Below are 25,114 nucleotides of genomic sequence, written 5' to 3' on the forward strand. Positions count from 1 at the left end.
TTGCTCCCTCTCCTCACTACCACAGGGGTGGGGCGGGTGCACTTTCTGCTCAGTGACCCCCAACCCGTACCCTTTTGGCCTATAGACCGCAATCACATTCTGGCGGTCGCCCACTGGAGCCAAGAATCCAAAGAAAGATTCAGAGCTGAGAAAACCCAGAGTACTGCATCAGTTACTAGCATGCCAAAGCCAATGATTGGGGATCCTCTGCTTCATTTCCAATGACCTGGGAAGACAGCCTGCGCCTTTCTCCTCAAATTGGAGCACCTAAGCCGTCTGAGGTCTTAAAATGTCGATCCCAACGTCAGTGCACTTCAAATGTGACCCTGGAGCTACTGGGGCTAACCATTCATGGAAGGGGCAACATTGCTGCAGAGCACACCATCCGAGTTCTTCCTTGGTCTATTGTCAGCTTGTGGCCCAGAAACCTTGTTGCCTGCAGCAGCTGCTCACCACCTGGAAATGGGGTTTGTCTACTGTCACAAAGTCCTGAACCTGGCAATTTCTGTCCAGGGTTTCTTCTCCTTATCGCCTCATTTGCTGTATGCTGGTCAGCTTTATGGGTCATTGTGGGAGAAGCAGTGGTTGTCGTCCGAGGTCAGTTGATCTGTCCAGCTGGGAGTCTCCTGCAACCCCACCTGCTTCAGAGATGACAACTGCTGCCTAGCCGAACACCTACTTAACTACTGGACCAGATACCTCTGGAACGACCGGACCTAAGCTTGGGTGGTTGTTTCCTGAATCAGAGTACGGGACCCGAGTGTACATACCACTCTTGTTGCCACCTCATCTCATGAAGATTGCATAGGCGCAACATAATGTAAGTAAAATAGGTAAGGTAAGTAAAATACTTTTCAGAGGGGCAGTCAGCGCCTCATGGATAAGAACTCTGTAAGACTTCTAGAATAGCACTAAGCAATTCAAGATAAGCATAACCCATTGTGACAGCAGCTATTCAATGCTAGTAAAATCCTATTGCTCATAAACTCTTAAACTATTTACACTATTTCAATTACAGGAATAGTGTTGGGAAGGAACCTGGGTCCACCCAGACCCCCAAGTGCTTTAGAGTTAAGAAAGACCACTTTTTAGGGGCTATAATGGATTAGGGGGGAGGAGCAGCACTGGGAAGGCTCTCTCACGCAAATATAATCACATACACAGACATGGGCAGCCACTGAAAAAGGTATTTGTCTAAATAGAAGGCGCAATTAACTATTAGTTGGACAGATTTGTAATGTCAGATCGTAGGCATTGTAAAATCTTAAATGCTATAGAAAAGTTGAGCTCCTTCCCAGAACGGAATGCAGCCTGTGAGATTCAAAAAATTCAATACAGGCACTTCCGCAGTATTCATCACTAATGCTGGCAGCACACAAAGTGATTCACCAGCTGTCTGTCCATCAAGGGTCCATACAGGCTAGGAATAGGGATTTACATGTTCTGTGCAACAAAATGTAGAAGTGTGGGTGAACCTATCGGGCCCGGATAACATTAACAGGAGGAGTGAAATATGGATGGAATGAATGAAAATTGTTTATTAAAATGTTTCGTTTTTCCGGGGGCTAGGCTTCAAGGTTTGTAAAAGTCTGCATGGCTGCAGTGTGTTTCTGAATAAGGTAGCAAAATGTAGAGCAGCATGCAGTGACAATAACTTCTGACAATGAAGAAAAGAAGGCTTTGGTGCATTCCTATTATGGAAGAAGGACAGTTTGGGATGAAGCTATGGTTCATATCCAGTGACACCACCATGGCAAGACAGGACTATATAAACCCCTGCCAGGCACCACTTTGGCAAGCAGGAACAGAAGAGCAACAGGAGAAACCCGTTCAAGCAGCAGAGTCCTTTGCTACCATCCTCATTTTGTAAGATTAAACTTGTTATCCTTACAAGATAGACTTTTTGCCTTATTTCCCTAGAGGGGTGTATTTATTCAGGTGTCCGCGTAATTAAGGACACCCTTACAAGTGGTGACTTTCCCGACGTGATCTAGTTTTCCTCCGTACTTTGCGAAGGCTCAGGCCTAGTCACCATGAAGGACTCATGCCATCTACAGCAATTGGTCCCCCAAATAAAAAAAACACGCGTTTCCTGGGTTGTTTTAGTAGGAGCCATTTGAAAAGAAATCCTCTGCGCTCACAATCTGGCGTGGCTCCAGTGAGAAAGACAGGCCAGTATTAGGACTTTGTAATGGAGGAAACGTTGAACACGCCCATGTGAGTAGACTTTTGAAAGAGATAACAAGGGGACATGTATGTATGACAGTATGTTGATGTGAATGGAAGAAATACAATGTCAATGACATAGATTGAATAGGGTGTCCAGTCATAATTTCGAAAACAATTTCGAAAGTCAAAAAAGTCGAATCAAAAATGTCGAAAAAAAAAATGTCGAACTGTTTTTTTTTTTTTTTCGATATTTTTGTTTGGGCTCTAGTTTCTGTGAAAAAAATAGGTAAAAATAAAAAAAAAGGGGGGTTGGGGGGGACCCCCCATTTCGAAAAAAAAAGTCATTAAAAAAAAATTCGACATTTTTTTTTTCGACTTTTTGACTTTCAAATATTTTGTATTCGAAATTATGTCTATGAACCAATGAATAGGGCTTTTGGTGATGTGTTATGGCATAGATTGGATATGAGGTGGGTTATGTGTTGAAATTGTCACGTTTTTCTGTTTTTCTACTTATTAGAAAAAGGGAGCCTCCGCGTATAAAGACAGAGGAAAGGGGTCATCAGCCATAATAGGTTGAGAAGGTAGTGCCACAAGTATTATTTTATCACGATAAAAGCAACGGGATCCTAAGCATATAAAAAAAGCTGAGAAGGTGGTACTATGAGGAAAAAAAAGTAGTGGCTCGGTATAAGGAATGGGCCTGGATTTTATTCAATTTTTGTATATTTTCTCTTGCTGTCTTTTGTGGTAAAAAAAAGGAAGGAAGGTGGACGAGTCGCGGTGTGTGTGTGTGTGTGAAAAGGTGGAAAAGAATAAATGGGGGTCAGGGAAAAAGTGGGTTGATCTTTATTTTTGTGTAACAAGCAGCACCGTGCGCAGCATAGCACTATGGTCTAAGTGAAGCATTAGGGACATGCGCGACATTATGGGGGAAGAAACCCCAATAAGACACATGCATAAGGTCCTGCCACTGTATTGTGACAGGATAGACAAATATTACAACATGGGTATTGGAAACGAAGGAAGGGGGGAGATCTTGCTCCTGGTCAGAGCAGGGCTCCCATAACAGAGGTACACTAGCAAAAATGTTCATCTTGTTAGCAGCAGAATAGAAGGGGAAACAAATTCCAAGAAAGAAAATGAGATTCTAGATCTCTGGCGATTATTCGAGGATATGGAAGATCAGGAAGATGAAAAAGAGATCCAATATAAGGGGATTTACCCTGTAACGCCTAAACCTGCAGTAGGGTATACAAATCCAGTTGATAAGCCTCTGGTGGTAAAGAAAGTGTCAACAACAGGATTATCAGGATTAGCAACTGGGGGTGGGGGGGGAGCAAGAGTTTTTGCACCTACATATAACTCAGGGGTGCACAACTGATTTTGACAGAGGGCCGAAAGTATCTTACATGAGGGCTAAAGTGGGCCGAAAAGTAAATGTGGGCGGGGCGGTAGGCGGGGCGTGGCAGGAGGCTTTTTCAACCCCCAATTTGTTTAAAACACATGGAAAGAGAATGTTTTTGAGGGGTAACGATTTTTATCTGCATTTCAAACTTACATTTTGTACTGCACATTTTCCATTGTTATAATTTATTTCTATTTAGTTATTGTATATCATCAGTTTAACTAAATTATACATCTTTTATTGACCCTTGATTGGACATTCCGTTATTTTGGACTGCTATACTTTGCTGTTTGGGTTGCCCAAGAGTAGTATGGCCTTCGTTGAGTCAGGTTTCCTCAAAAAGCAAAGGATGTACATCTCCTATTAACTGTGCCTGTTTTAGCTTTATTATTGGATTCACTCTTGGAGTGCAACACTATGCCCCATGGCTCCCACCCCCAACCAAACACTATGCCCCATGGCCCCCTCACCACCCCCAACAAAACACTATGCCCCATGGCTCCCCATCACCCCCAACCAAACACTATTCCCCATGGCTCCCCATCACCCCAACCAAACACTATGCCCCATGGCCCCCTCACCCCCAACCAAAGCCTATGCCCCATGTCCCCTACCCCTCAAGCAAACACTATACCCCATGTCCCTCACCCCAAACAAACACAATGCCCCATGGTTCCCACCCCCAACCAAACACTATGCCCCATGGCCACTTTTGATATTAATCTATTGCAAATGAAGTAGTCTCCCTTGTAAATACAGTTCCTCTTCAATTGGTTTTGTTTGCTTTGTATGAAGAGATGTACCCATCCCCAATCAGGCACAAACTCGAACCCCCCACCCTCCCAACTCAGCACACTCTCAAACGTGCACCCATACAGACCCGACCCCCAACTCAGCACACAAACTCTCAAGCATGCACCCATACAGACCTGAATCCCCCACCCCCCAACTCAGCACAAACTCTCAAGCATGCACCCATACAGACCAAAACCCCCCACCCCCAAACTCAGCAAACACACTCTCAAGCATGCACCCATACAGACCCAAACCCCCACCCCCCCAACTCAGCACAAACTCTCAAGCATGCACCCATACAGACCAGAACCCCCCACCACACCAACTCAGCACACTCTCAAACAAGCACCCATAAAGACCCCAACCCCCACCCCCCAACTCAGCACACAAACTCTCAAGCATGCACCCATACAGACCCAAACCCCCAACTCAGCACACTCTCAAGCATGCACCCATACAGACCAGAACCCCCCACCCCCCCAAATCAGCATACAAACTAGCAAGCATGCACACATACAGACCCTGCATCTCAACATACACCGCACTTGCACTCCAAAAAAAACATTCATGCACACCGACACCCCGCCACCCCCTCATCTCACCATACACAACACATTCAAAAACAACATTCATGCACATCCGACACCCCCCACCCCCGCATCTCAACATACACAACACAAACATTCAAAAACAAACATTCATGCACACCCGACACCCCTCCAGCCCCGCATCTCAACATACACAACACACATTCAAAACCAAACATTCATGCACACCAGACAACCCCCCACCCACCACCAACATACACAACACAAACATACAGCAAAACAGACCCGACACACAAACACAAACAGACCACTTACCGCAGACGTGCTGGAAGGCAGGTAAGATGGAACGCTGGCGAGGTAACTGGAATCGTACTACGGCTGGCGTGGTCCAAGGCTGAAATGCCTTCCGGCATCAAGCCTTATGGACCACGCCAGCCGTAGTGCTGGCACTCTATTGGTGCAGCACACACGCACTACGTGGCTCGTAGGAGCGACGTGGTGCGTGTGTGCTGAGCCAATGAGGGCCAGTGTTTTGTCCGTCCCGGAAGACAACAAATATTTTCCTAATGGAGGGCGGCCGATGCTGCTTGCGGGCCGCCCTCCATTAGGAAAGTCTTTGTCGTCTTCCGGGCCGGACAAAATGGCATGGCAGGCCGCAACTGGTCCACAGGCCGTATGTTGTGCACCCATGATATAACCCATCCACAAGCGCCGACATGCCCGTAGCATCAGTGCACCCAGGAGGTTCACAAGCAGATATAAACGAGTTCAAACCATTGTGGGAAAGGTGGGTCAGGTTACAAGAACCTGAAGTACCACCAGAAGAACAAGTTACTTTCTTACCTGGTAACGTTCTTTCGATGGGATGGTCCGACGACGTATTTCATATCTATGACAGGTAATGTCCACAGCTGTGCTGCTTCGGAAAATCTTCGGCGTCTGCGTCCTGCGTCGATGCGCCGTCCCCGAGGACCTCCTCCGACGGCGATGTCACCCGATGTGATAAGTAGGACGCACGACGCCCATAGCCTCAGTTGTAGTTTTTTCCCCCCCGAACGTGTGCCACCAGTTTTCTGCCAGTCAGACGCACAAGGCCTTGCAGAACGCAAGCTGCAAATCGCAAAAGAAATTCTGCAGCGGGGAAGGTAGAGAGGGAGCGATATGGAATACGTCGTCGGACCATCCCATCGAAAGAACGTTACCAGGTAAGAAAGCAACTTGTTCTTCGAGGGGATTGGGTCCTCCGACGTATTCCATATCTATGACAGACTCCCAAAGCAGTACCAAGCAAGGAGGTGGGAAAAGAATTTAGAACACACATTTAGCATGCCCAATCAAATTGCGGAATAAAGGACTGCCTTGCCAAAGGCCGGATCCTGCCCTCGGAGGGAATCGAGGGAGTAGTGCCGTACAAAAGTATGTACTGAAGCCCAGGTGGCTGCATCACAGATGTGACGAATAGGAACACCCCTCTGCAGGGCAGTAGACGCAGCCAATCCCCTGGTAGAATGGGCCTGCAAGCCAGCCGGAGGGTCCTTACCTGCCAAGCGGTAACACTCAGAGATAGCTAAAATAATCCAACGAGACAAAGTCTGTTTCGTCACAGCTTGTCCCAAACGCTTTCCAGCGTAACCAATGAAAAGTTGATCGTCCACTCTGACCCGGGACATGTGAGAAATATAAAAGCTGAACGCTCTCGTAGGATCAAGCCTATGGAGCCTCTCCTCTTCCTTACCAGGATGTAGAGGAGGATAGAACACCGGAAGAACAACCTTCTGGCTCAAATGAAAATCCGAAACCACCTTCAGAAGAAAAGGACGAACGAACTCTAAGGACAACCCTTATCCTTATCCTGATGGAACACAGTGAAGGGTGGCTTAACTGAAAGTGCCTGTAACTCACTCACTCTGCGAGCGGAAGAAACCGCAACCAAAAACACAGTTTTCAGAGTTAACAGCCTCAAAGGGCAAGAATGCAAAGGCTCAAACGGAGCACCCATAAGAAACTTAAGAACAAGGTTCAAATCCCAACCGGGCACCAGAAAAGGTGACGGAGGAAACAAATTAGTGAGCCCTTTCAAAAACTGAGAAATAAAGGAATTAAAATAGGAACATTCTTCAGACGAGCGCTTAAAGATGGACAGCGCCGCCAGGTAACCTTTAATGGTCCCAACTTGCAAGCCCCTGTGGGCCAAGGAAAGCAAAAAAGACAGAACCATGGGAATGTCACACTCAAAAGGATCCACTTTCTTAACTCTGCACCAGTCGCAGAACTTTCTCCAACGGCAACAGTACAGAGACTTTGTTGCCGGCCGCCTGGCCGAGAGCAACACCTCCATCACGTCTTCAGGGAGGTCCCAATCCTTATACCTCAACCTTTCAGAAGCCAAGCGTGAAGGTTGAGGTATCTGACCTCTGGATGGAAAACCTGACCCCCCTCCCGTGAGAGCAGATCGTCTCGGTAGGGAAGACGAAGTGGAGGGCAGATGGACAAGTTGAGAAGGTCTGGGTACCACGTCCTCCGGGCCCACGCCGGCGCAATGAGGATCATCTGGGAACCAAACCTCCGTAACCTTCCCAGTACTTGCGGGATGACGGGAACTGGAGGAAACTGGTACAGCAGTGGGAATGACCGCTCCACCACGAACGCGTCTCCTAAGGCTCCTTTTGGAGGAAATTCCCGCAAGCAGAACCTTTCGCACTTCCGGTTGACACTGGAGGCGAAGAGATCCACTTGAGGGGTCCCCCAAAGGGCAAAGATCTCCAGAAGAATCTCCTGAGCCAGCTCCCATTCGTGAGAGATCGTGCTCTGCCTGCTCAGAGCTTCCGCCGTCTTGCTGTCTCTGGCCAGATGAACAGCCGAGATCGAAACTTCCTGCTGGATGGCCCAGAACTCGAGCTGCATCGCCTCCCTGCACAGAGGAAGTGACCCTGCCCCGCCCTTTTTATTCAGGTAGAGCATGGCCACCGTGTTGTCCGTTAGAATCAGGACTCTCTTTCCTCGCGCAGTCGGCAGAAAAGCCTTCAGGGCAAGCCTGACGGCCCTCCGCTCCAACAGATTGATATGGAGTCTGGACTCCGACGGAGACCAACGACCGCTGACTCAACTCGTTGGCATGAGCTCCCCATCCCGTGAGGGATGCGTCCGTCACGATCGTCAACTCCGGCCAGGGCAGCCAAAATGGGGCCCCCCTTCATCAGATTGCCTTCGACAGCCCACCACAGAAGGTCCTGGGCGACCGAGGGCGGCACCTGAACAGGGTCCGACAGCCTGCCGGAGGACTGAGACCACTGGAGCTTGAGTGCCCACTGCAAAGATCTCATCCGCAGACGAGCCTCTGGCACCAGAAGAATACAGGATGCCATGAGGCCGAGCAGTCTCAAGAACTCGGACGCTGGGAGATTCTGGGCAAGTTGAAACTTGTGCACCATCTGCTGAATGTGAAGAGCCCCCACCTGGGGAGGAAAACGCTGCCCCAGGGATGTGTCGAGCACTACTCCCATGTACTGGAGCCGCTGTGCTGGTGTCAAATGGGACTTCTTTAAATTGAGGAAGAAGCCCAGCTTGTGAGGGGAGTGGCAGGTGACGGACAGATGATCCAGGACTTGCTCGGGAGAGCTCCCCCTGATCAACCAATCGTCCAGGTAGGGGTAGACGTGAATCCCCCCTTTCCTGAGATGCACTGCCACCACCACCATGAGCTTGGTGAAAACCCTCGGGGCGGAGGTCAATCGAACGGCAGGACCCGAAACTGAAAGTGCGAGTCACCAACCGCGAACCTCAGGTACTTCTTGTGTTTGGGATGGATCGGCACATGGAAGTAAGCGTCATTGAGGTCGAGAGACCCCAACCAAATCCATAAGTTGAAGGGCCTGGAGGACTTGAGAGAGAGTAACCATCTTGAACTTGTCCTTCCTGAGGAGTTTGTTCAAACCGCGCAAGTCCATGATGGGTCTCAATCCCCAGCCTTTCTTCGAAATCAAAAAATAAGGGGAATACCATCCCTTGTTCCTCTCCGCTACAGGCACCAGTTCTATAGCGCCTTTCTCCAGCAGGGCTTGAATTTCCTGCGCAAGGAGCGGATCCGGACTCTTCAAAGAGGTTCCCAGGTGGATTGTCGTGAGGCCTCTGTTGAAAAGGGAAGACAGTAGCCGTGGGTTATGATCTCCAGAACCCACACATCTGAAGTAATGGCGCGCCACTCTACAAGATGCTGTGCCAGCCTTCCCCCAACCGGCGAACCATGGGACCTGGCCTCATGACTGAGTGGTAGCGGCTGCGGCGTTGCACGAGGGCAAAGAGGCAACTGCCCTAGCGCTCTTGGCACCTCGAGTACCCTGTTTCCCACCGCTGGCACTCTTACAGTGGCCTCTTTGACTGCTAGTTCCTCTCGCTTTACTGAAGGAAGAGTAATAGCGAAAGGAACCTCCCCTCCATTCTTGTCCCCTAGGACGAAAAGGCAGAGGTTGACGAACTGCAGCACCCAACGACTTTGCTGCAGCTTTGGAGGTCTGCAACCTCTCAAGGCTCTCGTCAGCCTTGCTGCAAAAAAGATGTTCATCGTCAAAACGCATGTTGAGGAGCCGGGACTGCACATCAGGAGCGAACCCAGACTTCTGCAACCACGAAAACCTGCGTATTACGGTGCTCGCCGCCATGGACCGGCTGACTCAATCTGCCATGTCCAAACCCGACTGAACGGCCTCACACATGGCATCCTTGCCATCCTGAACCATAGCAAGGAAACCATCCCGTTCGTCCCCTTCGGGATTATGTTCAGCCGCTAATGCAACACAGTTCCACAGAGTGTGTGTGAAACGAGACAAGGCACATATGGAGTTGGCCGCCTGAAGCGCCATACCCCCTGAAGAAAACACTTTCTTTGCGCAGCCGTCAAAACGTTTGTTGTCCCTATCCGGAGGGATGGTAGGATACAACGCCTGCTTTGCCAGGGCCGTAGCTGCCTGCACCACCAAACTCTCCAGAGTGGGGTGCCTGGACAAGTAGCAGGGGTCGCTACTGGCTGGACGGTATTTTCACAACACTTGCCCACTGCCGGGAGACTCTCCGGAGCAGTCCAAGCCGCTGCCACCCTTCTCTGCAGAGCCATATGAAACTGCAGTACCGGGTCAGTGGGGGGACCAAGATCAAGGATGTCCGTGAGATCATCCTGAATGAACTCCCCTGGGGGAGCCGACCATCCCAAGTACTCGGTGACCCAAGACATAAGGCGCCGGTATGAAGAATCGGCATGAGTGCCAGGCTCTGGCCTACAAAACTGCACCTCCGGAGAGGTGTCCTGTCCATTGGCCTCATGCAGTGACTGCCTCAGGTCATCAAACTGGGTATGGCCGGAGAGAAGCTCATCTGGTAGCGTAACCGGAACCAAGCCTTCATCAGAGCCTTCATCACCCTCTGAAATGTACTCCAGGCGAGAGGAAGACACCTGGGGACCAATGCTATGCCTGACCTTAGCCAGAGCCTTTCTAGGGGCTAACCCCGTGCCACGGGGCACCTCCGACACCACCTCTCGAAAGGCGTCGAGGGCGCCGAACGAGTCGGCGCCGGCGTCGACAGAAACGGCGTCGAGCGAATCAGCGTCGACGTCAGCTGCAGCGCCGCCAGCGTCGACACAGGCCTCGAAGTCAGAGCTCCGAGCGTGTCTCTCGACGACCTAGGTGCCGACAGTGTCGAGAGCCTCGAGAGAAATCGTCGACGACCTCGGCACCACAGGCGTCAACGTCTTCTTCGAATACGGTACAGGATCACGCGGTCGCGAGCGTGTCGAGGACCGCGACCTGGAACGGGCATGGCGAGAACGGCTACCCTTGTCCGGGCGGGACATTTCCCGCAAGCCGTGCCGACCACCCAAGCCCAAAGGCGTACGAGCGGTGTCTCTCGACCGGTGCCGACCGACCCCACTCGGAGGCGCGGACGGACCGGTGCCCTGCGATTCAAGAATCGCTAGCATCTGCTTCCCGAAGGAAGCCCATTCCTCCGGTGTCGCTTGCATGGTGGGATAAGCGACTCGCCGACGGGCGGAGTCCTCAGAAGAGGACGGGGAAGGCGACTGATGCCGGCGCTTCCGGGAATGCCTCAAAGAGGCAGAGGAGTGGTGAGACCGACTCCTGGAAGAAGACCCACTGGACTTCCGACGATGACGCGGAGAGTCTCCTCTCGAGTCATCCGTCGAAAGCCCCGTAGACCTCGACTTCTGGGGCTTAGACACCCGACCTACCGACAGCTTCTTCTTGCGTTCCCGCAAGGCCTTGGCCGTGAGCGACTGGCAGTCGACACAGTCGTCCGTATCGTGGGCCTCCCCGAGGCACCAGAGGCAGGCGTCGTGCGTGTCCGTGACCGACATCTTGGACCCACAGTCCCCACATTTCTTGAAGCCCGGACGCGGGGTTGAAGACGAAGTAGACATCGCCACGAACAGGTCTTCACAAAAAACCGAACAGGTTCAACGAACCGAGAAGAAAACAGCAAACTCCAAAGAGTCGAGGCGTACCGAGATTCACGAAGCGAACATGTTCGCGGAAAAAACGGAACAGAGACTATGGGCGTCGGGCGTCCTACTCATCACATCGGGTGTTGTCGGAGGAGGTCCTTGGGGACGACGCATCGACGTCATCGACGCAGACGCCGAAGATTTTCCAAAGCAGCACAGCTGTGGACATTACCTGTCATAGATATGGAATACGTCAGAGGACCCAATGCCCTCGAAATAAAGGTACTGGTGCAGAAAATAGGGGATTGAAAGTCAGAAGATTTTTTGGTTAGGTTCAATCTTGGGGCAATAAGAAATGTTTGTGTCGAAAAAGATGATGGGGAGAGGGTATGGACGGTCCTGGGGCAAGAAGTCAAACCAGAAAGGGAAAATGAATAGGAAGATCAAGGTGGCAGAAATAATGAAGAGGCAGGGCAAGAAAGAGATCAAGGACAGGAGGCAGCGAGAAACCCATCCCCACCACAAGAGGCAGTGAGAAGGGATAGACCAAGAAAGAGACCAGATTTAATGGTGGTAGTACAAGATCAGAAGAATTCTAAAAAGGGGTTAAAAACAAAATAGACACGCAGATGCTTCTTATACATAAAAGAATAGGGATAATGCAGCATGTGCCATGGCCTCAAATGGACAAAAATAATTTGATTAACGCTCTCCCCGCGCTTACAGCCTGAGCCAGTAAATGGATCTATGAATTTGAAAAACAAACATCAGGGGTAGCTTTAGCACTAGAAGACCTTAAGAGTTTACTGGTCGCCATAGTTGGGGACCAGGCTGGGGACCTATGGGCAAGAGCTGGGTACCCTGGGATAATTCTTGCAAATAACGAACATGATGGAGCAGCCTTTAATGAAGTAAGGGCAAGGGTATAGGATTCCCTACGAAAGATGTACCCAGATACCCCTGACTTGCATCCTTTAATGCAGTGCACAATGGGTGATGAGGACCCAGTTAGGATCCAGCTTCTTTCCTTTTTGGTCCGACGGGACCATAGACTTGGAGGATGGCTATGCCGACCGTTTGCTCACTGCGGACAAAACCGCTAAATCCGGGGATGGCTGCAAGCAGAGATATTTGAGGACTCAGTCTGGCACCCTGTATGTTTTCTCCAACCGGTCAGGCTTTGCTGGTTCGGAGCTTGGGGACTTCATCAGGGCCAGGACCTCTTCCCACACCTCATCCAGCCAGGGGACAGATAGCATAGTCTTCCTGGTTGAGGTACGTCTCTGGTAGAGGAAATCCTCCTTCCTCTTCTCTTCTGGTACCAGATTAAAAAGGGCAGATGCCCTCGCTATCATGGAATGGAATGACCCAACTTCATCTAGAGGTGAAGCTCTGGGGGTACCATCCGCTGAAAGAAAGTCATCGGCTGAAACAAAGTCATCGAAGTCATCGGTGTCTGTTGTGTCAGTGTCTGTTTGTTGCCATAGCAGTGTGCAGCACCTCAACTGGCGGTGTTGGACAGGCGTGATCACCTCAGGGGTAGAAGAGCGATGCCTGTGTGGAGGCCTTGGAGGACTGTACCTACAGTCGCTCCCCGACAGGCCTGCCATGGGTGGTAGCCGCTGCTGTATCTCTGATCAGAGAACTGATTACTGTGAAGATCTCCTGGGCCATTTCTCTTGGCACTTGACAGAGGAGCCCCTCGGCCAGCAGGCGGAATGCTGGTGTGCCTCTACAGGCTTGTATGCCTTGGCGAATGCACGTCTTTAGGGCTGCAGCCACTTGCATCCAGGCACTCATGTTGAGTGTCATCATAGGAGCTAGTATAAAAGGCCAAAGGACCAACTGAGCTTTCTGTGTACTGGTCTCCTGGTCTAGCCAGTTCCCTCAGGGCTACAGACATGACCGGCGCCTTTATTGACTTGATAGTGGTGGTTGAAGAAGCAGTAGTCGTGGTTCTTGGCTGCAGCGAAACCCTTGCCGCAGGTTTTGCCAGCAGCTTTTCCTTGCCTAGATGGCCGTCTACGAAGCAGCCAATAACGAAAGTAACAGTCGACGATGGACTGGTTGACGTAGTCATGGCCGTATACGGTCTTGTAGTCATTAACAAAGCCGTAGGAGTGGAATTCGAAGAGGGCTCCTTCGGGAGTGCTTCTTTGGTTTCTCCTGCAACAAGCCACTTTGCTTTGAGGACATTGTGCCAAGCTCATCGTAGACAGGCAAGGCGACAGAGCACGTTTGCCCTGTACTAGGACCCGCGTCAGTGGCATCTCTATCCGGACCAACTGCCTGGTGCTTGGGTTTACTAGAGCCCTCCAGGGGTACCTCCTCGGCCGAACTGGGTCACTTACCAGGTGGATAACGCTCTGGAGTGCGGCCTGATCTGGGCTTCACCTGAGGGTGCCCGGTGGCCACGACGGGGTCCCCATCCTCTTTCAACCACTGAACCAACTGTCTGTAGTGGTCCCCCTTGGCTTTGGCTAAAAACCGTCGGCGGATGTAGCATCGGTCCTCCTCATGGTCAGGATGCAGACAGTAAAGACATTTAGTGTGCTTGTCCTCCACATAGATGTTTTGCAAGCCACACCGGGGGCAGAGCCTGAAGAGACTTCTCCTGCCTTCCACCGACATGGCGAGGCGCGATGAAGTAGGCCTCGGTGGGCCTTTCCACTTGACATGTCGTGTAGACTTCAAAACTTAACCGGCAACTGTTACCGGAGCTGACTAGTCGTCAGCAGTCTTTGAAATTTTACAACAAAAAAACCCTGAATTTTCCTTTGGAAAAAAACTGAATTTCATCAACATAAGCCTGTAGAGCAAAACTCGAGGACTCCCTGCACCGAAACGTGTGGTAAAAATCTGAAGATGGCCGTCAGGGCGGGACTCAGGGAGACGACTGTCATTGGATGAGAGCAGTATGACCCGGTCCTCAGTGATTGGATATCAGGCAAAAGGCAGTATTCAAGCTTTTAAAGGAATACTGCTTTTCTTTTCTTATCGAGGATTCCCGGCCTGACAACTGGGAATATTCATGAGCATGTGAATCCATGCCAGACCTCATGCTAAAATAAAAACAGAATAATGTTAGACAATTCTTTATGGACTTCAGTTCCCATAATGCTTGTGGTACTGGGGCAATGAAGATGGGCTCAGAGGCAATGAGGATTCAGAATACTGGTTATCAAGAGGTGTGGTCTAGTAGTCAGAGTCCAAGACACCTGAACGGGACATTTAAATCCCTAAAAGAGGCACAGCTGCAATAAGGAGGTGAGGGAGCAGAAGAAGGTGAAGGCGATGCTGAAGACCGTGCAGGTGGCATAGCCACTAAAGCAGCAGTTACCCGAGGTGAAGGAGCAGCAGAGTCGAGTAGAGTCATTTGGAGTCGAGACGCGAGAGGACAGCTTTCTTGTTTCCCTGCTGCTGCTGGAGTGGGTTTTCCCTTTCCGTGGCAGTGGGCGTGACTCTTCATAAACTGACACGCACCGCAGAGTGGTCACGGAGTCGAGTAGAGTCATTTGGAGTCAATGGAAGTCTGGGGAAGTTGTAAATTCTGGTCCTTTGAATGCGTGTGTCCAACTAATCTTCATCAACGATGAGTTGTGGTGCGCGTGAAAAGCAGAAAGCGGCTTCACCAAATATGCCAGCGCAGCAGAGGCTTGAGATTCCAGAAGCATGCTGTGCCAAAGTTGGAGCTGGAGCAGGTGGGCTACTTCCCACCTCATCAGGCCCTCAAGTAAGTGACCCTGTAAAACACACTGCTGCGGTACTTACTGGGGATTTGCTGATACTGAATGAACGGAGTTCTGTGGGAAAACTTACCATGACTCACCTAACCTCGCATGCAGATGTTTTCACTGCTGTTGCTCCTGTAACTTCTGTTGCTTCCGTTGCCGGTGACTCTTCTGACCTCTTTGCCGGCCGAGCGGAAAACAACATGACTTCGCTTAGCTCCCACGAGCCTGCTAATGAGAAAGATCTAAAGATGAATACCCAGTCCTCGTGCATGACAACCTTCAAACTGGAAACACCTGTATCTGCACAAAAAGTGAGGTGAGGATTCCCTTAGCTATGGAAAATAAAGATTCTAAGGTGGATGGTCCGAATAGCAAACTTTGTGCTGTCGCCCTTGTCCCCTCTTTCGTTGACGATTTGCCTGCAGGGTTCACGGGGCGAACATGGTCTTCAGTACCTCCGCTTCGTGTGTTAGCATGGAGAGCCTACAAGGGATGTTCAAGTCTTAACAAAGAAGTAAGTCTGGGGAGAGAACAAAATCTACCGAAGTGCTACACAGTCACAAATCCCTTAAACAAAAGACAAAGGAAGAGGTCACAATTAATTTTTTAGTGCATTCACGAGTTCTGTGGAGCTAAATATGGGTCTTGGGTTTGATAACATACCCATATCAAATGATGATGAAGTATTTCACTTACCTTCGGATTGTTTTGAAATTACCAACAAAGGGTCAGGTGGTCTCCAAGGTTTCACACAAGGATCTCTACATGACTTAACTGCTAACAGTGATAGACAAAACTCTTTAGAAGTAGTAAATAAACTGCTGTGCGATTTGAAGCGAATAAACAAAGCACGAAATTCAAAAGGCCCTCTAGGAGACAAATCTGTCACAGGCGAGCATAATGTTCTAACACCAATTGACGCCGAACTTGATACACCATCAAATACATGGCTAAATAGTCAAGCCAAACGCAGAAGAATTGAGTCTAGCGTATCTCCTAGCATTTGTTTTTCTCAGCAAAGAACTACCAAAAAAAAGGATCACACCAAACCTGGATAACAGGACAGAGTTTGAAACAGTGACTCGTTCAAAACTGAATCAATTAGCAATATCAGATACAGGAAGTTCATCATCTCTGGAGTCTTCCACGACTGACTCTTCAATCATGGAACTAAGTTCCCAAAAGTCAGGTGGGTGAAAAAAGCTGGTAGGCCTCGTTTACCAAAGGGAGTACTTTACTCGTGAAATTCAATCGACCATAATGGCATCAATGGCTATCACCATTGCTCCATTTGTCAAACTGTATGAACATTTAAATGACAATATTAAGCACCTTTCAACCTTGATCGCAATAACGAAATTAAAAATACTTAAGTTGGAACATGACAATCAAGAATTGAAACTAATTCACCTTGACTTAAATAAAAAATGTAAGTGTCTCTAAACACCGTGACAGAACAAACAAAAAAAACAACAGTCTGGAAAAAAAACTTTTGGCCGAGGTGGCAAAAAAAGTGCTGGGCCTCTTTAAAAACAAGTCTGTCTTAGGAGAAGGTCACAAACAAGATAGTAACCCAGACTATGACTTGTCAATGGGTGGAGTGTCAGCCTCAGAAATTTGAACATAACAAGATCGAGGAATGCAATAATAAGATCGACTTATGGCTCAAGGTCAGCTACCTGGCAGTTTATGTAATCATAATGTCGGCCTGACCTTGGAAAGAATGCCAACTTCTATCACAACCATCAATGACAAAAATGAGTTGCAAAAAATTGGTTGTGAGGTGGTTCAAGTTCTGCATTCAAATGACAAAGACAAAGTTGTTCAAGTTGTCCCTTTGGATGACAATGAAGTGAGGTCCTTATTGTCCCAAAGTGATGAGTCGATTAAAAAATTGTTTGGCTTTAGACAATCCTGCACTGCAAAATCCTCAAATAGCCAATACTACTTCTTTAATGTCTGGAACTAACATACCAGTAAAGGAAACTTCATATCCTGCGGCAACTGACGTTAACAGTGCAAATGGCCTTTTCTCCATATTTAAAAGGACCTTCTTTGGAAGACCCTAACATCTCATCCAAATCAACATTAAAGTGTGGGCCTACTAAAAAGACCAAGAACCAGACTGTCAAAAAAACAAGGCGTAACAACAATTCGAGGAAGTTTCTCTGCAACATCAAGACTGTGAACGTAATAGTCAACAGTAACAACCAAAAGGGGAAAGTACTTCCAAGCAAAGAAAAACACTGAGGTGGAGCACAAGAAAAAAACAAGATGTTGAGGGCTAGACAGTCTGCAATGACAACACATCTATCGACTTAGTGAACATGTCAACCTATGAAGATGAGGAAGCGGATGAAAAGAGTGTGCCTATCACTCCCATAATAACAATTGACGCAGCCCCGGAAAAATCCATCGCAGAGGCATTAAGTGGGATGTCTAAACCAGTCAAATTTACATTAGTACAGAGAGAGATACCGACCAGACTGGAGGTTCCTGAAAAAAGTCAAATTTTTACTACTTTAAATGATAAAGGGAAACACTTACCCGACAAACACAGATAATGGACATGATCCGAGGTGGAAAAAAGCACGTATCGTTGTCAAATGACAATGTTTGTGTCTAGGGGAAACAGCAATGCTAGCTGCTCTGAAATAGCCATGTCCACCAAACCGGTTTAAGTACCAAAAAATATGCAAGGACGGGGTGGCAAAGAAGAACAAAGTTGGTCCCACAAACAAATAATAAAGGTACTACACGAGGAAAGTCTAAAACGCAAGCCCCACACCGACTGCGGCTAGAACGGATCGACAATAGTGACGATTTAATCCTCAATCGGCACTATGTGTTGCCGTTGTTCTACCTCGTGCCAAGTCTAAGAACTATCGAATCGGAAGACTTAACGACAGTGGAATTTCCAGAAGAGGAGAGGGACGACAAAGTGATTGTCCATCTACAATCTATAATAATAGCTGAAATCGTGCTTGAAGCCGCCTCTCTGCTTGCATCACTTGGATTTGACATACACAAATTAACAGACCAGGTGATGTGTAGCTCTATGAACGAGCAATCTAACACAAACTCACCACAATGATTTCGCTCTGCGGCAGAGAAAAGGTCTCCGTCTGCAAAGCACACGCAGTCCTTGAGGAATCGAGAGTTGCTGTGGGTCACAGCCAAGTAGTGGTGACACAAACATCTTTAAAACTGTATCCCGATGATCAAATAAAAATCACCATTGAAGGCAGTAGTGGTGACAAGGTTACCACAAGTGAAGATCAAAGTCGCTCTAAAACCAACATAGAAAAATCTAATTATTGGTCCTGGCTGGCCACCACTTTGAGCCACAAATATGAAACCTAGTGCCAGAATGTGAGCGATTCCATCCTATGCACCCTTGGAACCTGGAATACCAGAGGTTTCATGCATTTATTTCAGATAAATTGGGTTAAAGACCTAGAATGTCTACAAGGAGCATGGCGTTCACAATGCCCAACTTTGAACGGATTTGAAATTGCGATAAATCCGGCAATAAAAAAGTTGAAAAGAAGACCAATGGCAGGTCTTTTAACTGTAGTCAAGAAATCCTCTGGTTTCAGGATTGTTAAATCTGATCACGTTTCTCCATACATTCAAGTCACAACTGTCATGAGATCAAAGAATCCCAAGGGCGGAGCTGAGTTACTATACATCATTAATCTATACTGGAACCACATTGCAACAGGTACCTCCTCCTTTATAGATCAAGTAACTGCGATCTTGGATACAATATATGAGGAAAATGACTCCTCTCACAATCCTCTGTGGTGATCTAAACATTGATTGTGTCAGAGCTGAAAACAAGAACGAAACAAATAGACATGCAGAAGCCCAATTAATATCACAGTGGTGCCTTGAGATGGACCTTAGAAAGATATTCATGTTAAACGACAACACAGTCAGTGATATTCCAGCTAACGAAACATGGAGAAGAGCTGATCAAAAGTCAACACTTGATTACATCTTTGTATCTGAGGCCCTGCATACAATGGTGGACAGTTTAGATGTTACACCTATGATCTCAAGTGACCACGACATGGTGAAATTGAAGTTAATTTTTCCAGGTGAAAATAAACAACTAGAATGGAAACATGCTGTAGTAGACTCAAGTAGAATAAGACTTAAACTCAAGGATGAGGCAGTGAACGAAATTGCTCGAAGATATTATAACGTAGATGAGGATCGAATATCAGCATTTGTTTTGTCAATTCATGGAGAAAAAACAAGGCTCGAGACATTTTGTGCCAAAACATAAATACGAACTGGAAATTTTGAAGCATAAACTGCTGATGCGGAGTGAAATAAGAAATACCTCACAGGATGATCCAATAATATTTCTGGCAACAGAAAAAATAGCAAAACAGAAATACAAAACTGGATCATAGCGCATAAAGCAGTCATGTTACAAAATGATGCTGAATTAATGCTGTCAAAATTGAAGAATCAAAACGCTTCAGAGTTCTGGAGGCTCATTAACAATGAATGTGTGCCACAGACTGCCTTACAGACAAATATGTTTTCGGAGGCTGCCTGAGTATTATTAAAAAGGCAAGCCTATCAAGGGCCCCAGGCCCGGATGGCCTAACAAATTACACAATTAGGAGAAATCCCGAAAGATGGGCAGACATCTGCGATACCTTAATCAAGAGAATTACCAACAAATGTGCAACCCCAAAATCGTGGAAAACTGCAGTTGTCGTGCCGCTTTTAATAAAAGGAAATAAAGCTAATCCTAAATATTATCGTCTGATAGCGCTGCTAGACGTCTTGGGCAAGGTAAATGCAACTCTTCAACAGAAACTTCTAAAATGGTCTACAGAAAGTAACCAAATTGATATTAGACAAACCGGGTTTGTGAAGGATGTGGGATGTTGCCTGAATCTCTTAATCCTAAATCTTTTTAAAATGGAGGCACTACGAACCAAGAACAAAATCTACTTTGTAGATTTTTCACACGATAGCATCGATCGATGCAAACTCTGGAGAAAATTGAAGAATTGGGAGTGTCCTCCTAGCTTATTAGCAGCCATTAGAGAACTTCATAAGGGCATCAGCATTAAAATTCGGCTGGATTTTAAGGGGACATTATCAACGGAAATTAACACCCACTGTTACGCTCACCTGGTCTCTGCAGAGGCTTTGGGGCACGGTTGCAGCCCTCCCTGAACTTGAATCACCCCCTTCAGGCCTCTCCGTCAGTAGAAAAGCTGTGAGCGGTGGTACGTGGTGATACTGCTCCTGTCAATTATGGAAGAAAAGCTCTCCGTCCTGCTACTTCTGGCAGGGGCACGTCGAATGGGATCTAGTACCTTCACTGACCCCTGATAAGGATTAGACCAGTCCAGCTGCGACTATGCTTCTCCTTAGGATTCTTAAGTCTTTCTTGAGCTCTTGTGATGCTGTTCGCTCCGTTTAATGTCTTTATATGTTGCTCCCATTTATGCCCGCAATAATGTCTCTTTTCTGTTTTCTTCCCTTAGATGGAAATGCGGCCTCAATGCAGCTTTGAGACGCGAGACGAGGCCAGATGGAAGATGGATGCTACCGCAATGTTCAACAGCAGGTAAGTGATGGTTTAAGGAAAAGAGCAAAATATGGCGAAGCGCAACCTTAAACTGACTGTTTTTTCGATGTCTATCCTGGTCTTCTGTTTTTCCTTGCAGGTGCTGCTGTCGACGATTGAGCGTGTCGTGCTGCGGTGCCAAGATGAAGATTCGGTGTTCCGGAAAGTGTAAAGATGAATACTTGGTTCGCCGAAGAGATGTACAGGTAAGAGCAGCTTCCCCCAGTTGGTAAGTATGCTGGCAGGAAGCAGGATGTTCAGGAAGCAGGATCTTCAAAGGTAAGTCTGACCTCGGGCAACAGTGAGCGTTACGCTGCTTGCAAGTGCAGAATAACGCAAAACGTCTGTCTTGAGGATCGGTGCAGCTTATATAGCTGAGATCGTGGGCACGCCCATTAGGGCCGGCTTACCAGCCACACCCTGCCACTCCTAGAGAGTGAGCACGTGCAAAGGCAATCCTTTAGCAGCCACACCCAAGAATACACTTGGGGCTGCTTAATGGATGGAATGTTCAAGGTTAATGCATCTGAAGTGATATGCCCATAATAAAAGCTTTTTGGTGTTAAATGGATGTTCTTGTTTACTTTTGTTCATGAGACTGGCGCCAAAGGCGCCAGGACAGTGTCCACCCAGGTCTCCTGTGCATGCGACCCCTGCATGCCTGTGCCCCTGACTTCATGACCATGACACCCACAAGGGTGTGAAACAAGGTTGTCCTCTTGCATCGATCATATTTAATCTATTCATCTCAGATGTGGGCTTGGCAATTGACGAAGCACATTCCTTTTCACCAAAAATTGACGGATCTCATGCGAGTTGGTTGATGTATGCAGACGACCTAATCTTACTGGATATGACTCCAAATGGACTCCAAAGCAAATAGGATGTGGTTGAAGCATACGCCAAAATTAATTGTCTTCACATCAACCAAAATGTGATTTGTGTGCTTCCAAAATCCAAGGTTGAGGAAAAATAATAACAAAGATGCTTTTGTTTGGCACATGGGAAAAGAGTCTGAACATGACAGCTGAGACAAAATATTTAGGCATGATGATCAGTGCAAATATTAACGACGCATCATGGGTGGCAACAGCCAAAAGCAAATGTCGCTCTTTGGCTAGCCAAGCAAGTGTCCTAAACAAACAATATGGCACATTTTCGTTAAGACGTCATTAACTTCTACCAACAAAAGGTAGTGCCAACATTAATCTTTGGAGCTGAAAACGCGTTTGGATATCCACACGATCTTTGGTCTACTCTGGAAAATATACTTTGGGTTAAAGTTCCTCAATTACCCAAAGGAATCTCAACTGCGTGTCTGCGCTACAACTAGGTCTAATATCGATTAATGCTCGAGTGTGTTGGAATCTTTTATGCCTTTTTTCGGAAAACAACACTGGAAAATCCATTGCTACAGTTTCAAATTTTACATAAGCCTGGTGGTGGGAATCCAAATTCCATGCTATCTATATGGAATAAGCAAAGCCTTGAAGTACTAGAAGGAAACGAAATTGACCTAACTAATTTGCACGACAATCCAGAATTGGCAAAAAAGAAACTGTGGAGATCGGATTGGATTCAGACGGGCAACCTAAGAAGGAAATCTAGACTTATGAAAGATGTCCCTTGTGAGGCGAGAGCACACAGTGACTTGCAAAACTACGTCTCACTATTTCCAAGTTCGCATCACAGATCCTTATATATGCATTTTCGATTAAATGCATTTAAAACAAAAGAGCGACTAAGCATGTGGTCAAAATAAACCTAACATGCCGGTTTGGTAATTCACATGTTGAAACGTTAAAGTTTCGAACTTTAAGAACTAGGTATTTAGGTCCAGTGTTTCTTGAACAGCAAACGATGAGTGCGGATGACTGGTGGCAGTCAATGTTTGATGGGACTGACAGAAAGCTGATTATTGCGCTAACGTTTCTTTTGAAAGAGATAAAAGAACTTCTGGTTGAAACCTGCAAGGATTTAGTTTAGCATGTACTCCCAAATGATGGATAGAACAATGAATTACTAAATGATTAATGACAGGTATATGACTACATGATGATTAATTGTGATAATGAGATGACAAATGTTTTCTGTTTTTTAAAGGTTTAAATAAACCAATTAAAAAAACTAAATGAGAAAAAAAAAAAGTAGAAGCAGCCACGGAACCAAGAATGCCATTCGCGGCCCTCATGAAGAGTACGCGCAGCAGGTATTGGGGTGTCAAGAAGAAGCCCAACTGAGGAGACAAGCTTCCAAAGCAGCATACAGCGTGTTGGTAAAGGTCAACAGAGCTGTCAGAATACCACAAGACAGATGAGCATCTTACCGAAGGTACGTGGAAGCAGGAGAGAGAGCAGGGAGGATGCCGTAGTCTGGCCGCAACACTGGACTGTGAGAAGGAGCTGCCACAGAGACCCAGTGGGTTGGCTAGATGTAAATGCTGACCCTGGGGTGCTCAATACAAGAAAGTTATTGAAATATAACAATTTTGAACACCAAACCAGTAATGAAACAAAAGCAGAAACCGCTTATTGTAAATACTGAATAAGCAAAGAAACCGAACAAAAGTGGCAAAGAAGAAATTTTCCTTATAGAGGATTGATATTGGGGAAAGATTATAACCAGCATTGCCAACAACCAACTAGCTGTGAGAAAGCCACATTAAAACTGCTCCTAGGAAAAGCTTATAACCAGCATTAACAACGGACAAGAAACTGTGAGAAGACCCCAATAAAGTAACCAAGGCCTAAATCCCCTTTTAGGAAATATACATTTGGGAAAGCCTATATTCCATACGGCCAACAGACAAGAGACTGAAAACATACAGAGGCGACAAGAGAACAACTCTCTCTTTCTGGGAACTCAACTGGGGGTTACTTTTAACCCAAACTGCCACCAGTCTAGAGACTGTATAGAAGCTGTTAAGAGCCATTTTCAAGAGTCAAGAGACTATAAAAAAGGTAGTTATTGTTCAACCCTCCTTCCAAGAGAGATTGGTGTGGAGAATCTTGGAAACAATATTACCATCAAGGTTGAAAGTACTTGTAGGAGTTTTCCCTCTTGGCAGGAGAGTTTACCAGGAAAGGGATTATACAGGCAAGTAGACCACGAAAGAAGAAGATGGTTTGATGAAATACATTTGTGGCAAAAATGTGTGGCGAAAGAACCTGTATTGAAGCAAAGAACGTATTTACTTCATTATTAGTTTGACAAGCAGTGGCATCAACAAAGAAATGTTGATAAGCTATCCTGACTACAGTGGTTTACTAGGTGCATTAAGAAAGATCAAAGTGCTGTCTTGACAAATAGTGGATAATTTGAAAAAAATTTTTTTTTTGTTTTGAATGTGTGTTACGAGCGGATATTGTGCAAAACACCAGTTGGTTTTGAACGATCAATGAACCTTTGTGGAAAAAACATTTGTTGTGTTCCAAAAAAAAAAGTGGTTGGAAGAGACTTCTTACGTTACCTTGAATAGATTTGTTGAATCAGAACTGCGCTCAAACCGTTCCCGAATAAATCCAGGGGAAGGGAGTCCATCACTGGTAACAAGGCAAGGCATAAAATAAGCGGTGTCGCATAGCAATTTGCTATGCAATTCTGTAAATTTGCTAATCAAATAGACACTTGTGTAGCAAAGTTAGCTATTTATTTAGCTATTTAAATTGCCCTCTTCAATGAAGGCTCTGCTCGCCCTCTTACCCTCAGTGCTCTCTTCACCCTCTTTTCTCTGTTCACTTCAAGTGCCGACATGATTCCTGCCCCTCGTGTCCCCAGCCCTCCAAGATGTCAGGCTGGAGCCAGGCCACGATTCACCTACATAGCCCTCAAGGGCCTCTCCATCCCTCCAAAGACCGACTTGGAGTCAGACTTGGCGCTTGTGGCACCAGACTCACTCACTCCCATAGGATAACATTGGGGATTGGACATGTAATGCATTGATGGGGGAAAGGATGGATGCCCCCACATATTTCGGTTCCCAGAACTGCATGTGCGGTCTAGTCTTTTGGGTGTGGTTCAGCCCAGAGACACCTGGGATACCCAGAGACTATTTAAGCCACACCCAGACTGAGAAACATGCTTTGCGTTTTTCTGCACCTGCAGCGTGACACTCAATGTGTTCGGATCGGTCTCCAGTAGGCCTGCATCTTTCTTCTGCGCTCAGATCCTGCAAGAACAAGAACACTATTAGGAACAGCCTTACCTTGCGGCGCTTCTGCCCATCACTCATCGCTCCTTCTGTTCTGCGGGCATCTTCGGCGGTGTCATTCCCATCCCGGCATGCCGCTTCCTAAGGAAAAGGGAAAAGAACAGAAAAAAGGCATTAGTACGCATTCTGCAAATCTTTGCTTATTTTTAAATAATATACAAGCTTCAAACGTTTACCTGAATCCCAGCCGCTCTGGG

General features: G+C 47.1%; 1 protein-coding gene across 1 annotated transcript in view; it reads right to left on the minus strand.

The window, feature by feature from the left end:
- DDX49 (DEAD-box helicase 49) overlaps positions 1-25,114 on the minus strand; it is a 561,187-nt gene that overhangs the window by 374,864 nt on the left and 161,209 nt on the right. The window lies entirely within an intron of this gene.

Source organism: Ambystoma mexicanum, chromosome 1p (assembly GCF_040938575.1).
Source record: "Ambystoma mexicanum isolate Mex_15411 chromosome 1p, UKY_AmexF1_1, whole genome shotgun sequence".
NCBI lineage: Eukaryota > Metazoa > Chordata > Amphibia > Caudata > Ambystomatidae > Ambystoma > Ambystoma mexicanum.